At 35.5% G+C, this 17,922-nt stretch overlaps 1 pseudogene across 1 annotated transcript; it reads right to left on the reverse strand.

The window, feature by feature from the left end:
• Nucleotides 1–11,927: 11,927 nt before the first annotated feature.
• On the reverse strand, nucleotides 11,928–17,449 carry LOC115961008 (annotated as a pseudogene). Its single transcript, XR_004085278.1, has 4 exons — nucleotides 17,083–17,449; nucleotides 16,502–16,719; nucleotides 13,788–14,360; nucleotides 11,928–12,894 (listed from the first exon to the last, which is right to left on the reverse strand). The product of XR_004085278.1 is annotated as a protein NRT1/ PTR FAMILY 5.2-like (transcript).
• Nucleotides 17,450–17,922: the final 473 nt, after the last annotated feature.

Genomic DNA, 17,922 nt, shown 5'->3' on the forward strand with positions numbered 1-17,922 from the left:
ACCAGAAAGGTTAATATCAAAGGGACTCTCGTCACCAAATACTGGGAGGAGGAAGTTATTAACCACATCTTCCAAGGTAATTGTTAATTCACCAACAGAAAAGAAAAAAGTATGAAGGGAAAGGCACCAACGACGTACCAGATGCTTGAGCTCTTTGGCGTCTCTGAAGCCCTCAAGGTTTCTGGAAATAGCCACTGCCTTTAGGATACCGGCGCGCTCCAAGCGACCCACAAACTCAGCATCAGACAGTTCCTTGTCTACCCAGATAGGCCAGCCTTGAATTTTTCCTGGGACAAAATCAAAGAAGATAGGAACCGCTTCTCGAATTCCTTGTCTAATTTAAAGATCAAAAATCTCTCTAGGGTCAGGAACTTGGGCGGAACCAGCGAAACCCGCTTGGCCAGAAAACATCCAAGTATGAGGAGATGGGGGAGCCTCACCATGAGATACATGAGGGAAAAATGAACTGAGAGAATACCAAGGATCCCGTAAAGGGAAGGCCGGACATTCGGTAACCTCGCGAGAATCGCTTGGAGCAGAACCAGAAGAACCTTCGCCCTCAGAAGGACTGGGGGTACGCTCTCTCCTCTTTCGGGAAGAAGAAGAAGCCATTGGAACAACACGTACAATGAGAAGAGAAGAGATTGAAAGTGCGAAAAGGGGGAAGACCGGAGTAACAGAGAAGAAGAGAAAAAGAAAGAGAAACCCAAAGAATGAAAGACTCAGAGAAGCAAAGTGATAAGATGAAACGGCTACAATAAAGGCACAAATAGCAGTTGGGGAAGACAGTGTATGGAAAGACGCGCCAGTTGCCAAAAAAAATTTAATTTGAAGAAGGGATTAATCAGCGGTTATTAATGAGAAGTAACGGAAAACGAGAAAAGTGGGTAGAGGAGTTTTACCTCAAATACTCAACTGCCACGTCCCGTCCAAAGAGGAAACTGCAAAAAAAAAATAATGATTATAAGGGAATGCGACACGCAAAAAGGAGGTGACCAAAAGTAGCAGAAAAGGGCCGGGATCCCAAGTAAAAAGGAAGGGAACCTAGTAGAAGTTGAAGAAGGGGATCCTACGAAAATCTTAGAAAATCTAAATCACTCATGCGTGGGCTTCAAGCAACCCACGAGCTCGGGGGGCTAAATGTTGAGGCCTAAAAAGGATCATAGTGAAGGAAGCTCAAAAGAATAAGTCAAGCCCAAAAGAATAAGTCAAGCCCAAAAGGAAAAATTAAGCTAAGCCCAAAGTAGCAGATGCAGGAAACCCATGAAGGAATAAAAAGGCCCAGGGGATCTTGAGGCCCAGACGAAGAAGCATCCAAAAAAATAAAAAAAGAGAACCACGGCAAGGGATAAGAAGCAAGGATCCTCAGGGACCATCAAGAGGCGCGGATCCCTTCAGGCACAAAGACAAAGGAAGACTAGGACAGCTCGAAAGAAAAAAGACAGAAGAAGAAAACAAGAAACAAAAGCAAAAAAGAATGCAAGCGCCAGTAGAACCCAGTGACCTCTCATGGTACAGACAGAAAAAGTCTCGGGGAACCAGAACGGAGAAGCATAAAAGAAAGAATGATAACAAGCGGCTTTCAAGTTGGCAGAACAAGATTCCGCCCAGATGGGAAAGAAAAGGGAAAAGTGGAAAAACGCCAGAAACGGGGATGCCGAGAAGGGAATACCTCAGCACGTCCCAAAGAAGATGACCAACCAGGAACTTTCAAAAGAATCAGAGCTGAAAGAAGGAAAGAATGAGAAAAAACGGAAATGGGACTTACCGAGATGATGGGAACAGGACGTGCTCTGTTTGCAAAAGGGTAAAACAGGGGAACCAACGGTTCCCCGGGAAGACCAAAAACTCCATTATAAAAGGAAGGGATGGGTTGTGAAGAAAGGGCAACAAAAAAAGAGAGAGACACAAAAAAGAAGAGATTTTCTAGAAAAACTATCAGTAAAATCTGTGGTGAAGAGAAAATACTAAGGGAAAAACAAACATTACTTCCCGGTATCCTGTAAAAGCCACTATTGCACATACTCGGATTCAACGAGAATCAAACTTTGCAAGTTTTGAAGGCTGAAATAGCCATTCAAGACTGTAATTTTTGAGCTTGATTGAACCTTGTATCACGTCTTAGTGAGCTTTCTGTAATCAAACAGACAATATTAATGAAATATGCTTCGTATTTCTCAGGATCCTCTCAGCATTAATTTTTTTCACTTTGCTAATCCTGTTTCTTTCCTTCTAAATTTACCTTGTTAATTTCTTTTGGCATTCCTCGATATGAATATCCTTGCTTGTTATTTTTTTACATTGTCAGGAGCATCCCCTATATTCCACTTGATTCTTAAACAGCTCGTTAACTGCGGTGAATCAAGGCCCGGTTCACCAAATCCTTTTTATTTAGGCCCGGGATCCTTGGGCCTGAGTGTCACGAAAAGGCACTCTCACACCTCCTTTTCTGGGAATTGAGCTAGCAAATCTGCTATGGCCTGGCTCTTGACAGCCTTGAGTTCTTATGCCTATATCATATTGAGAGAGCAACACTAGCCATTGTGCTATTCTTCCCGTGAGAAGGGGCTGGTGCAGGAGTGCTTTTATGGGGTGGGACTTGGTTACCAAAAGGATTTGGTGAGCTGAGAAGTACCTCTTTAGCCTTTGGGACGCATAAATGATCACTAGGCAGGCTTTCTCTATTCTGGGGTACCTGGTCTCGATATCCTTGAGTGTTCTGCTTACATAATATACAGGCTGCTCATTCCCTTGGTCGTCTTCTTGTGCCAGCAAAGCTCCTATTGCCTGGGAGTTCGATGCTAAGTATAGTAGCAGAGGTCGCCCACGTAGTGGTGCTTGGAGGGTGGGCAAATGATTCATGATGCCCTGAATTCTTTGAAAAGCTTCCTGCTGCTCCGTCCCCCAGGTAAATTCATTCCCCTTTTTCAACAGTTTGGATAGACCTGCTGTAGCTGAGGTTAAACCAGGCACAAATCTCCTAATATAGGAGACCCTTCCCAGGAAGCTTTTGAGTTCCCTAACAGTAGTTGGTCTTCTCATTGTGGCGATAGCTGTGGCCTTGGCTGGATCCACACTTATGCCTTTGTGATGTACCAGGAACCCAAGGAACCTTCCAGCAGACACTCCAAAGGCACACTTCATGGGGTTCATACGTAACTTGTACTTCCTGCATCTTTCAAAGACTTGCTCAAGTACTTGGAAATGTCCTGTTCTGGTTTTTGACTTGACCACAATATCATCTACATAATCTTCCATCTCCTCATGCATCATGTCATGGAAAATGGCTGTCATGGTCCGCTGATACGTAGCCCTTGCATTTTTGAGGCCAAAGGGCATTACAGTGTAGTAAAAGTTCCCAATCGGAGTTCTGAATGCCGTCTTCTCTGCATCTTTGGCAGCCATGCGGATTTGGTTGTACCCACTATACTCATCCATAAATGAGAACATTGAGCTTCCTGCAGCTGAATCTACAAGGAGGTCGATATTGGGCAAGGGGAATTCATCTTTAGGTCATCCTCGGCTGTTCCACTAGACACCTCGGCCTTTCCTCATTCGTCCTCGGCAAATACCCTCCTCGGCACGGGCCCTGGGCCCTAATAGAGCGTGGGCTGGATTACAAGTTCCCTGGCTCCACAACATATATATTTCAATTGTCCCTACGATTTTGTCTCCGTAAGGAAGACTATACAGCTGCCTAGTTTGCCTTAGCTTTGTTAGCTAAAATGACTAACCCATGTGGGCTATAACCTACTAAAATAATTATTGGGTTTAGTAAATACTTACCCTTTGGGCATTTGTTAATAGATTATTTAAAAAAGAAAATTAATACAATTTTCATGAAAAATATAAAAAACTGTAAGAATTTTATAAAAATAGTTCCTAAACTAATGTTCTTAAGATATCTGTTAATTTTTTTCAAAATTATTTGGTATTTTTTTTACCTTTCTAACCTCAATGATAATTATTTGCTTTTATTACAACCTCTAGAAGATCCAGCTAAAGTATGATTCTTGTGAGAACAAATCTTCAAGAGAGAAAGGAGGTTGATACGTACATAAATCAAAAGAAAAAAGAAAAAAGAAAAAAAAAAAAAACTGAAAAGGGCTAGCTGTGATACAGACAAGGCTTGTAGGTGAAGTCAAGACAACCATAAAGACAACTTCACTTTATTAGATCCCTCCCATTTGAATCAACGAGGCAATCAAAGTTCAAATGGGTCCAAGAAATTTTGAAACTCTTCCACTTGATGGTCTCATTTAAGATAGTCAACAACTCTACAGGCCACATATCTAATTTTGGATTATGTTTAGGATGGTTATTAGCCAGTCGAAGAATTAAACCTATAGGTTTCGATACCGAAGAAATTCAGGAAGACGACTGGATGCATTGTATTAGGGTCCCTCAGTCCCCTTGCTATGCCTTCTTGATAAGGATAAATGAGATGTAGTCAAGAGGGAGAAAGTCTATCGTGCATCTAATATATGTATGATGTATAACACAATTTACTATTTAATTATTGTAATTTATTATTTTTGGTATTTTTTTATGAAAAACGTTATTTTAGGTTTAGGTGATTTATTTCCTTATTTTTAGGTGCATTTAATACTTTTTAGGTCAAATTTGATTCCTGATATGGTTAGGTATCAATTAGGAGTTATTTTAGAATATATTTTCTTGTTTTGTCAAGTTTTATGGAGCCCTTAAATTGGCCCCTAAGTCTGTAAACATTTTTCAGAGATAATTATTGAATAAAAAAAAAAAAAAAAGGTGAGGCTTTGCTCTTCTTTTGGTTCTTCAAGAACTGTGAACTTATCAGGGATTCTTCCTTGTGGCGTTCAAACTTTATACATTTGATTCGTGATTCAATTATAATCATTGGGTCAAGGTGTTACACTTATACCTTTGGTTCGCGTTTCGATTATAAACGTTGGGTCAGAGTTTCTATCAAAAATCTGAATTTTAGCTTTCTTGGGTAAATATTCTAATATTTTTGTTGGGTCTCAAAGCGTGTCGATTGAGGTTCGCATCATTTGGTATTAGAGCCCAGGTTCTAAAATCAATTTTCTATCCCTTTATCTTTTGTTTCTTGTTATCATCCAATCTTGTTCCTTTTGTGTTCTTTATTCATTGTTCTTATTTTCTGACGTGCACTAGGTTAAAATCGTGCACCTAGCTACCAAAAAAAAAAAAAAGAAGAGATGGTAATTATTGAAAACATTGTGGAAGATTCAATTGAGGTCAAATATGAGCATGAGTCCACAACTCACAATCCTCAAGTCTCAGTTTTTTTTTTTTTTTTTTTTTTTTTTTTTTTTTTTGAGAATCAAGACTTTGAACTTTATTAAATAGTAGGCAAAACTGCCCGATAAGTAGTAATAGTGTGCAATGGGACATCTTCCATCCACACTTGAAAACCAGTGACATGTCGTGCATGTCGAACTAGGTTGTGGGCTACACTATTTCCTTATCTACAAACATGTGAAAACCTAATACAATGAAATAAATTTGCAAAACATTTAACATATTGACTTAATAAACCAATGGATGCCAAAGAGTACGAGTCTGCATTCAAAGCGTTTATAACAATCTTTGAATCTCCCTCGGGGATGATATCATTCAAACTCAGGTCAGCAGCAAACTGTAGAGCCTTTGATGTAGCCAAAGTTTCAAACTCCATGACAATTAGGGGGAGAGGGATGATTTCGACCTTGTGCCAAGCCCTTCCTTGGCAATCTCGAATAATCATTCCAATTCTTGCCCTATCTTCTTCTTGAAATAGTGCCTCGATGTAATTTGTGCTTGAAACCTCCACAGTTACATCAATAGTCGATCTCCAGAACAACACTAATCCACCTCCCTTGTTTGATCTTGGGGCAATGAATATATTCTCACACCTTATCTTCCTCAACATAATTTTTTGCCTAGCTTCATCTACCCATGTTTCGGCTAAAAACACGACAAAGGGATCTTTTGCCTGCACCAAGTCTGCAAGCTTATTCTCTGTACATGGGTTCCCAAGCCCATGACAGTCCCACACAAGGCCACTCATGGTGATTGGTTGGGCTAACACACAGCCTCCACCATTGAGAAAGAAGAACTCCCATCATCCTTTGAAACCAATCTGCTTTTGCCTGGTAACTCTATATGATCATCCCCACCTCTCTTTTCATATACCCAATTTGTTGCCTCATTTTTTTTCACCACCCTTGCACATGCTTGGTCGTTTCTTCCCCCTCTGGTATAAATTTTTTTTGGAGAGGCTGTGTTAATTTTCTATTGGACAGATTGTGTATGCACATGGCCAAACCCCTGAAGTTGCCCACATGCTTGTACCAACCCTACCTCACGTGCCCCACTCCCTTCCTTTGCTTCATCACATTGATTTTGAGGAGTAATTTCAGCATTGCTTGCCTCTTTTGCCTTTATTTCCCCATCCGTTTGTTTTCCAAACTTGATTAAGGCCTCATTGATTTCCCTTATTTAGATATCAAACAGCTCAACAGACGAGATTGATTTGGGAAGTAATATCTCTGAATTAATATTTTCCTTACTTGGAATCTGGTTCAAATTTGGTCTAGATTCATTTGAGATTGACTTCCCGTATGGAGTAAATACAGCCTTTGTTTGTAACGTCTTCCCCATAGTCACGGTTTCAACATTTAATGGCTCTCTACATTTATTGCTTCGTTCCTCCACTGTTATCTTAATGTCTAACTGGATATTTTCTAGTGAACCCATTCCTGAGCTGGCCACCATTGGAACTGGGCATGAACTGACTTCTTTTGCCCTTTTGAAACTGGATTTTCTGCCTCCATCAAAAACTGGAACGAAAATAACATCTTCTCCCTTACCCGAATAAGGTGCTACTTTCTGACTAGAACTGAACTGTTGCTGGTCACCGAAAAATACATCTGTTTCCATGTCCGACTGAAAATCTGCTACCTGGCTGACCTCCATACCTGATTTCCTTGTTGCTGGTTTCCACCTTGCATCACGAAAGGCTTTCCGTGGGAGTGGAAAATTCCTTTTGTAAAACCAAGCGCACTAATTTCAAGCATAAAACCCGTATCCAACTGCATAGCTGAATTCCTCCATATTAGTCGACGTAGAAAGTGTAGTAGACTCCTCTCAAAAGGAAAAGTGTTTCCCTAGCCCCACAACAAATAAACCCCACAAGCTTCACGGATACGCTTGATATCCATAGAGAGACAAAAAAAAAAAAAAAAAAAAAAAAAAAAAAAAAAAAAAAAAAAAAAAAAACAAGGTAAACCCCAAAACAAAACTCTCCTTCGTGTAGAAGGGACAATCAACTTCTATTGTTGAAGAGAAGTAGGAAAAACCCACTTCTCTACACAACAGAGAGACCATAGAATACGTGGTTTGGTATGACATTCCTCAAGTCTCAGTTGATTTGTTGAAGATGACTATACAATATGTTGATTTTCTTCGAGTAGAAAATTTTAATTTTATTATCAACCCTTCTTTGATTGATGTTGCAAATAAATTGAAAGTGGATGAGAAGAAATTTTACGCTACACTTTATGAAAGATTCAAGTTTCAGAACTAGATCATGTTATTAAAGCATTCAAAGTATTTGTTTATTTGGAGCGGAAGATTTCAGATTTCAAAGATGAACTCGAGGACGAGTTTGATTCAAGTGGAGGGGTCTGATGTACAACACAATTTACTATTTGATTATTGTAATTTATTATTTTTGGTATTTTTATGTGAAAAACATTATTTTAGATTTAGGTGATTTATTTCCTTGTTTTTAGGTGCATTTAATGCTTTTTAGGTCAAATTTGATTCCTGATATGGTTAGGTATCAATTAGGAGTTATTTTAGAATATATTTTCTTGTTTTGTCAAGTTTTATGGAGCCCTTAAATTGGCCCCTAAGTCTGTAAACGTTTTTCAGAGATAATTATTGAATAAAAATCAGAAAAAAGGTGACGCTTTGCTCTTCTTTTGGTTCTTCAAGAATTGTGAACTTATTAGGGATTCTTCCTTGTGGCGTTCAAACTTTATACCTTTGGTTCGTGATTCAATTATAATCATTGGGTCAAGGTGTTATACTTATACCTTTGGTTCGCGTTTCGATTATAAACGTTGGGTCAAGGTTTCTATCAAAAATCTGAATTTTAGCTTTCTTGGGCAAGTATTCCAATATTTTTGTTGGGTCTCAAAGCGTGTCGATTGAGGTTTGCATTAATGTATCTATCCTTTCATATGAGGTAGGTCCCACATATTATCAAGAATGAGAAAATCTATCATTTCCAATACTCGTATCCACTGATTCCACTCCCACATGTGTGGGGACTACTCCCATGTAAAAGAGTGAATACATATAATACCACATTTTCAAGAGGAAGAAGTACAGTGGTCAATGGTGAGACTAGATTCATCTAGGCACACTTGATTTATCGCGCTAGAGTGTATTTATTTTAAAACTACAACCAATTCCACACTTATTTTCACAACTATATTATGTGGCAGATTGTGATTTGTCACTTTCACATTGATCAACTACTTTTTTATTTCATCACTCACAAACAGACACATTGATCAATAATTGTGAAAATGAGTGTGAAATTTGTTGTGAACTTATAATTTTTCTTAAATGTAACATTGGCTTCTTTTGGTGTTACTATCAACGATTCCAATAGTATATTGGAATCCGTTTCAATTTATCCATAAGAATGAAATATTTGGATATCTATAAATATTAGTGTACTATTTTTTAGAAGCTAATTCTTGGGTTTGAACTCATGACCCGTCGCATTGGGTGAAAGACATTTGTCATCGCATTAGGATTTGACTTTTAAAATTTAAAGCGTAAAAAAAAAATGATCATTCAAAAATATAAAACAAACTAAAATTCAAACTTAATTAATATATGAAAAATAAATTGGCATATATTCAATATTAATAAAATATAAACAAAAGAAAATATATAAAATGATTTTTTCTTAATACATTACTACTTAATTATTTGTGATTTATCAAAATGGAACTTGACTTTTTTTTTGTTTTGTTTACTATCATAACAATCATTTATAATTGATTCTGGACCAAATGTCGTAATAATTTCTTTTCAATGCACAAAATCAAAAAATCCATTAGAAAATTATATTATCTTTTTTTGTGAAGCCTAGTTTAATAAAATTTATTATTGAAAATGATTGTTACCATAATTGCAATAAATATACAAAGGTAATTAGAAATGCAACAATTTTATAAAGGAAATAACATTAAATGAAGTTGAAAATCATTTTTATTATCCTTACATATCTAATATATATATATATATATATATATATACTGAAAATCAATTGGTGTTATTAATAAAAAACAAAGCACTCAAAAGATCCTTTAAGTGGAAACATGAAATACAACATGACTCAAAACTCAAACTCTCAAGTTTTTTACTTTCAAGTCCAAACATCAAACACAAAATGAAATGCCAAACACATATAGGTTAAGTGATTATTTGATTTTTGATTTGATTTTTTGGCCAGCATTCAATTTGGAAATGCTAGTTTTTAATCTAAGAGGACCAAATATAATTTTTTGTATTTTAAATTTATATATATATATATATATGTATGTATATGTATGTATGTATTTACTTATTTATATGTTTATAAACTTACCATTTAAAATCCACATATGGAGATGGGGGTTGCAGTTTCTTATTTAGGGTCCAATTGGTTAGAGGTGTAGAAAAGTGAAAGAATAGAAAATAATGGGAGGATGGAAAAGCGGGAGGATAGAAAAAATTTTAATTTCCCTCATTTTTGTTTGATTAGGAGTAGAAAAGTAGAAGGATGGAAAAAGTGAACTTGTATAAATTTACGCATATACCCTTATTAAAAAATGATGTCCAATTAAAACCAAAAAAGTGATAAACAACCAAAAAAAAAAAATCAATCATCTAAATTTATTAAAAAATAAAAATCATGTCTAGAAAAAAAAAATCACATCTAAACAAAAAAAAAAAAAAAAAAAAAGAAAAAGAAAAAAAAAAGAAAGAATATGAGCACTAGACATGTATGAAGCCTGCCTTGTAAATCAAAAGAAAAAAGGAAAAAAAAAAGAAGAAAAAAAGAAGAGGCAACATCCAGAGGAAAGAAAATGAAAAAGAAAAAGAAAAAAGAAAAAAAAAATGAAGAAGATCAATGTGGACAAGCACATGTGCAACTGCACATGGGCATTTTTGTTCAAAAATAATGTTCAATTTTTCCCTATAGTTTTCTCTCCATTTTAAGGAAAAAACTTTTTGGTAGACACAGGGAGAAAATACCTGAGTTCCATCATTTATTTTTCTTCTTCTCCACTCATCCAAACACACTCCAAAAAGTTTTCTTTTCCATTTTCTCTCCAAAGTTTTTCATTCATCCTATTTCACCTCCAAACAAACACATAGGGAGTTGAGTCTAAGGCCGCTAACAAAATATTAGCCTAAGTACTTTAACCTAAGGTTTTTGCTTAAATAACATGTTTTAGGACCTTTTTCTTGAATTTTTTTTTAGTTATTTTTCTTTTACCGATTGAATCATCAAACTAACCGAAACACTTGAAAAATCTTGGTACTATGGCTATTGCCTATACAAGTTGGTATAGATTTGTATATTCTTTAGTACGTTTCAGGTTTTAGATTTGTTTATGTGCAGGAAGTAGAAAAGTATTTCTGTAGTAAGAAATGAAGAGTGGTCATTCACGTTGCAGAAAAGTGTAGAAAGTTTTACTGCACAACAGAAGGTTTTACCGCACAGCAAAAAGCTTTAGGGTATGTTTGGTTGGGTGGATTTTAGGGAGGATGGAAAAAAAAGAGTGGAAAAAAAGAGAGAAAATGAGTGGGAAGGGTGTTTGGTTGAGAGGGGGAGGGGGAGAGAAAAGTGGTAGGGCCTACAAGTTTTCTCTCATTCCCCTTCAAAATACAATCTCTCCAAATTTGAGAGAAAATTGGAGTGAAAAGTGGGAAAAATATTTGGACAAAACTGTGTCCATCTCTTTTAATGTTTTTGGCTCTTTTTTTTTTTTTTTTTTTTTTGACTTTTCCTTTCTCTGGTAACGCTAGCCTTTTTTTTTTTTTTTTTTTTTTTATATATATTTTATTTTAATTTTTATTATTTTTTTAAGAAAACACTTTTGATTGATTTTTTGTGCTATTTTTTGAAATGTCCACTTTCATTTATATACAATTTTTTTTTTTTTAAAGTATAATGTATTACTTTTTGTTTTATTTAAGAGGGACATGATAGTAAATTTATACAAACCTTATTTTCAACTAAACAAAAAAGTTTTCCATTCCTCCACTTTTCTACCCTCTCAACCAAATACAAATGAGGAAAACTAAAAACTTTTCTATCCTCCCATTTTTCCATCCTCCCTCTATTTTCTATCATTTTACTTTTCCATCCTCCTAACCAAACAGATCCTTACTGCACAGCAGAAAGTTTTACTGTACAGCAGAAAAGTCAATCTTGTGGCAGAAACTAGAGAAAAGTTCATTTTGTGACAGAAATAGAGAATAAGCTCACTTTGTAGCGTCTTTCCTTGGACTTTGGACTCAACGTTTATGCACAAACAGGTAGTGGCAGAATGATACTTTGGAGCCCATTCCATGGAGCGCCAGACCCAACTTCCTTTTTAGAAAAAGCCTAAACTAAGCGTTGTCTAATAACATCAAGACGCGTGTCTAAGGTACAAGAAATGTAAAAAGAACCCTCGACAGTCTTCTTACTTTGGCCGTAGTAATTAAATTTCCCCTCAGTGGGAAAATACAACCATGTCAATGCCACTCCTTAAAATTGTGAAAGATGCTTGTGAAATTCATTGGAATGAGTCTTCTAAGATTGGATAAAATTTCTTTTATACCTGAGTTTTCTGAGTCATTAGGAAGGAAATTGAAAATTTCTGAGGTACGCTTACAATAATCGTATTTGATTATGAAAAACAAGCAATATACATAACTTTTTATAAGCTTAGTCCCGTCTTCAAGACTTCATTATCTCGAGACGATACTTCATTATCTTGAGATGATGCTTTGCTTGAAGTTTCCATGGCTATGCCCCTCCTGGATTCCGTCACGTCAACATTGTAAACGAAGTGCTTTGCTATAAGCAGAAAGAAGAAGAAGTTGAGAAAGCTGAGGATGGCCAAGAAAGCATAATAGTAATCTAAATGAGATGCATTTAGATTATCCAAAATCCAGCCCTTGTGGCCATGCCTCTTGGTCATATCAGCCACTGTTTTTAAAAGAAAACTACTAAGAAATTGACCAATTCCCAAGGTACTAGTGAAATATGAGGTCCCCAGGCTTTTCATGCTTTCTGGAGCCTGGTCATAGAACAACTCTAGCTTTGCAACTTCCACAAAGGCATCAGCGATGCCCACCAATCCAAATTGAGGGAGGAGAATGAAAATAGTAAGAGGAACTGTATCACTTTTGCCAAATATTTGGTTTTCTCTTGCAACCTTGAGTCTCTTTCTTTCAGCAAGGCAAGCTGTGACCATGATAATAACATGCAACGTAAGGCCAATTCCTAGTCTTTGTAGTAATGAAATCCCTCTGGGGTTCTTTGTGTAGCGCCGAACTGTTGGAACGAAGAGGCGGTCATAGATTACAAGGCTTATCAGCATGAAGATGGTCACAAATGCTTGGAGACATGCTGGAGGGATTTCAAAATGAGGACCCATGCTCCTATTTAGGGTGGTGCCTTGTTTGATAAAAAGTGTATTTGATTGAGCTACTATGACGCTTGGTATGATTGTAGCAATCAAAATTGGAAGCAATTTCATCATTTGCTTTGTTTCTTCTACTTGGGTCACTGGACATAACATCCATGGTGAGGCTGCCCTGGTCTTTATCGCTGCTTTGTCAAGGAATCTGCAGGCAATTTTGAGCAAGGTGGGGGATGAGATGGGGAACCAAAAGGGTCAAATAATGCAAGTATTTTAGTTCCCTTTGTATGATTTTTTTTTTTTTTTTTTTTTAAATATGGGAGTTCTTTGGTTGGATCAAATTCTAGGAACAGAATTTTCCATTTCATATTATGAAATGTACAAAGAATACGTGCGTTATCAGAAAATATTTCCAACACAAACAACATTTTTCCAAGTCTCGGCCAAACTTTTGCATCGTGGTCCTCAAATTTATGCCATGGATTAACAGTTTGAAAGATGGTGGAGGTATGCTAAAATGATCTTTTTAGTACTTTGTAGGTTTGGCAGTTTTCCATAATCTTCTCAAAGAAACTGAAACAGTTTGGCAAAAGATAATAAAATTGCTTTTGCCAAAAGACATTTTAAACCTTATAATTTAGGGGTATAACAAAATTAAATCTTGAGGTTTCAAAAAGTAACAAATTAAACTTTATAGTTTCAAAAGTATCAAATTAAACCATAATATTCTGAAAAGCACAAATTAAACCTGAGAGCATTGAATTTGATGTTTAACATTGGCTGAAAGTTTAATATGTTACTTTTTGAAATTTTGGGATTTAGTTTGTTACTTTTGAAACTATAGGGTAGGTTGGTCTCTAGAAGATTCCTGTATGTTTGCTGCTTGAGTGAGTGGGTTGGTCTGGTTGGCAGATGTAGTCTGCTTGTTTGTTCAATTGGTTTGTTGTGTGCGCAGGCTTATGCTGTGTAATTTTGTTTTGCTTTAGGAAATTTTCATTCATTAAAAAAAAAAAAAAAACTCAGAAGTAAATATGTTGAACATGTGTATGAATACTGTGACCGAAAATTTTGAAGTAAAAAATAGGATAGAGGGTTAACCTTAATGAAGGGGTGTACTCAATTCTGTATTTCCCATTTTTGGCATATTCTTCCAATCTCAACTCATGAAGCTCTTTTGGGTCATTTGGGACAGTTACCTTCCACTTCCTTACAGCAGCCACAAGTACTTTAGTTATCTTAATGATAGGACTCCCTGAAGGCAGTTTGTGTCTATAAAATGGAGTACCCACCAAGAACACCAAAACTGAAATCAATAGGCCAATTGTTGGAAGGCCATAGCCAAGGCTCCAACCCACATTTGCTTGTATGTAGATCAAGAAAGTGTTAGAGAAGAGGGTGCCAAAGAAAATGCTAAACATCCACCAATTAAAGAAGGAGAGCTTGTGGAACCTTTCCTTGGGCTCAAAGTCATCAAATTGGTCTGCTCCCATGGTTGAAATGTTGGGCTTGGTTCCACCAGTCCCAATAGCAATTATGTATAAGGCAAAATAAAATATACTCACTTGCAAAGATGAGGACTGGTTTGTTGCAGTCCACTGCTTTGACCTCATGACCACAAGATGGTGGTTTTAAGGTTGGCAATGAGACTGTTAGGGTTAAGAGGCACATTCCCTGTGTACAACAGTTAACGTAATACTGTGTCACCATGAGTGAACATAGGTAAAGAATTCTTTTATTCACTTTGAATAAATTAAACTAATGTATTGATGAAACTATCATAAAATGCCTGTATACTTTTAATTGTTAGGATCTTTAGGTTGTTGGCAAATTATATGATAAGTTTGGGTGTAATTTTGAAAGTACAATTTTACAATGCAATTAGTGTATTGTTGTGGATTCAAATTTGTAATACATTGAAGAGGTGACACTTTGCATGAATGAGCTTGGAGGGTCTAGCGAATTCACTTTTTGAAAAACAGTTGAGGCAACAATCTCGCCTCTCACTTTTAGGACATTTTGCTTGAGTTAAAATTCTATAACTTTGAGAGAATTTAGTTACGACACTCACTACAAAATGAGCCCTCAACCTCTCTTTATAAGCCCCATTTTCCATGAATTTTTAAGACCCAATTTCCATATTAAAGAGTTAGAGAAAGTCCTAAAACCCATTCCACATCTCTATCTTCTCCCTCTCCATTTAACCAATTTCATGAAAGAAGATCAAAACCATCACACACAAAGCAACCTTCAAAGTTCTTGGTGCTGATTGGTCTTGAGGTATCATTAGAGCAATATCCCAAAATCACCAAGTAGTCTTGGTCATTGCACTTGGAGGCTCAATTGTGGATCAAGAGATTATCAAGAAGAAATGATTCAAAGAATCGGTTGCTAGCAGGAGCTAGAAGCTTAAGTACATAATCATTACTTAACTTGAAGGGTTTTGTGGATCGTTTTGTGCTAGAGATATGTATTGCAACTATTCTTGATTTGTGGATCATTTGGTGCTAGAGACCCTAGAGAATTTTTTTCCATTTGGTTCTTGGGTTTTTCTCTTTGTAAGCACTTCATTGTTGTTGTGAGTGCTTGATTTCTTTTGTAATTGGGATTGCTATTGTGTTTATCTATTTTTACTTATGTCAATTATTGGTCAAGTATATTAACAATTGGGCTTAATTTCCATACTTAGCTTAAAATTTAATAAGCCATAAAATTTGGGGTTTAAATCAATACTATTATTTATTACAAACTTATGAAACACAATAGAATAGAAGGAGATGGGGGTAGATCTTATTAAATAAATAATCAAAGTAATAGTTTTTTGTAGCTTTTTTCTTAACTAGGTCCTACTTTATTAAAGGGAGAGAGTTTAGGATTGAGAGAACTCTACATAATTATGTAATCTAATAGTATTACCATTTGATTTGATTTGATTTTTTTTAAAAATTAATGGAGCTTATTTAAAAATATAACAAATTGACAGCAAACAAGAATTTTCGCTCAATATATTCTTTTGGCGTCATATTTTGTTTTGGCTACTTGTTATTTATTTCTTTTGGGGGAGAGTTAATCCTAGGCCTATAGGCCACTTTAGGCCATAATCCAGGGACCTATGGAGAAAGGCTCTCAAATATGGGGGACATAAGTGATTTTTTTTTTTTTTTAATTTAGAAAAACATGTATGAACTGTACTTATTTTCCCCTCCACTTATAAGAAGGCCTATGAATTAAATAAATCCATCCCAATTATCATTAAGTGAATTAATTATAATAATAAAAAAAAAGTAAGTCATATTAAAAAGTAAAAATTTTAAAATTGTCACTTAATCTTTAAATTGTATTGAGCCGATCTATGTTTTGGGAGTTTTTTTTTTTTTTTTTTTTTTTTTTGGTTGGGTGGGGTGTTGTGTTTGTGGACTTGAAAATCGGTCCAAAACCTGATGGTAAGGTTTTAGGATATATAGGTTAATAATGATGCAACACTCCGTACGGTCACAGGTATTATACTTGAGGCCCCAGTGAAGGCCAAAGTTGCTTTCATCTAAAAGATATGTGCCAGTCACATTAAAAACCATGTTGGATTCTAATCAGACAGTGATTCCCCACCATCAGAAACTATTAGATCTTGCATGAGGTTCTTATTTCTTTGAACAATAATCACATACGTGTTCGATTGTGCATGGTGCATCATGCATGCAATAAATGTTAACATTGAGTCTTTTAAATGATCAATTTCACCTATTTTATTTTCTTCTCTCTTTAATTATTTAACAAAATTATAAAAATAAAAAATAACTTGGGATTCGAGATTTTACCAAGAGATAAATTCCTGATGCAATTACAAAAGTCCAATATCGGCCGAGATAAGTATCTGCAATGTAGGCACCTAAAATGGGTGTCAAGCATACAGTACCAGCCCAATTGGTCACATTGTTTGCAGAGTTTACAGTGCCTTCATGGAGCTTATCTGTTAGATATATCACTAGATTTGATGCAATCCCATAGTATGCCATCCTCTCAAACATTTCATACCCTATAAAAAAAACATATACAAAAAAAATAATAATAATAAAAATAGTGAAATTGTGAAGCATCCTAGGAAATTTTTGAAAGATATGTTATTCTAAGTGAATGAGAAATATTAATAGAAATAGAATTCAAATTAAAACAGTTGTGTTTGTTTACGATCTAAATATGAGTTATAGTTTCTCTTTGAAAATATGTGACTATGCAAGCCTGTTTCTTAGTTTATTGGCTATGGCTAGCTAGGTATCTTAAATATGAAAGAGTTAAATCTTTATTCAGCAACTTTTGAAGTTTGGCCTAGCTGAATTAGTCTCTTAATGGAAGGATAAAAGGCACAAATAAGTAAAAAAACATAGGCTATATACATTACCTACAATGAAATAACAAGCTTTCCATCTCCCAGTCTTTGATCTTAAAACAGGTCTACCCTTGAGATCCACAGTCCCATCTTGCGTGTAATCTTCTCTTTCATCTGCAGGGCCTTTCTCTTCTACCATTGCCATCTTGTTAAAGAGAAGAAAATAGGGACTAATTGGGTCGTCTAGTTTGAAATCATGTGAGCATTTGGCTTTTTATAAAGTTATATGGTAGCCAGGAACTTTTCCACCTGTCATTGAACCACTATCTTACGTCTCTGGCTCCATATAGAACCACTGAACCATTATCTAAGGCTTGTTCCTCAAAAAAGAAGACCTTTTCCACCTCGAGATTCTAGAATCATATATTTTCTATTTGCTTTCTTGTTCACTTCTTTTTTCTTTCAAACTATTAAATACCTTTTATCCAATATAATCAAGCATACTGTCATTTTTATTTATTTATTTATTGGTGATGTTAATTTGCCTCCAAATTATCGAACTAGTCACTAGCACCAATTATGAGAGGAAGAGTGATGTTGACATGGTAGTAAAGATCATAAACTACAAAATAATAGAAATGGTTATTTTATTTCTAATGACATTGAATTTAAGGATTAATTATAACTGTGGAGAGTTAATTCCATCATAATCAATTGTATTTTATTTTTGACAGGCCACATTATTCTGTAATCTGTATTACCAAAAAAAAATTGAAAATGTGGGATCTAGTTAGTTCAATTGATAAAGTTTCTGATAATTGTATAAGAAATCTGAGATTCAATCCTCGCCTACATAAAAAATTGATTAGTATCTTAGTTTGATGATAAAAAGCTATTATCAGGAGTAGACGC

Source organism: Quercus lobata, chromosome 9 (genome assembly GCF_001633185.2).
Source record: "Quercus lobata isolate SW786 chromosome 9, ValleyOak3.0 Primary Assembly, whole genome shotgun sequence".
NCBI classification, from domain to species: Eukaryota; Viridiplantae; Streptophyta; class Magnoliopsida; order Fagales; family Fagaceae; genus Quercus; species Quercus lobata.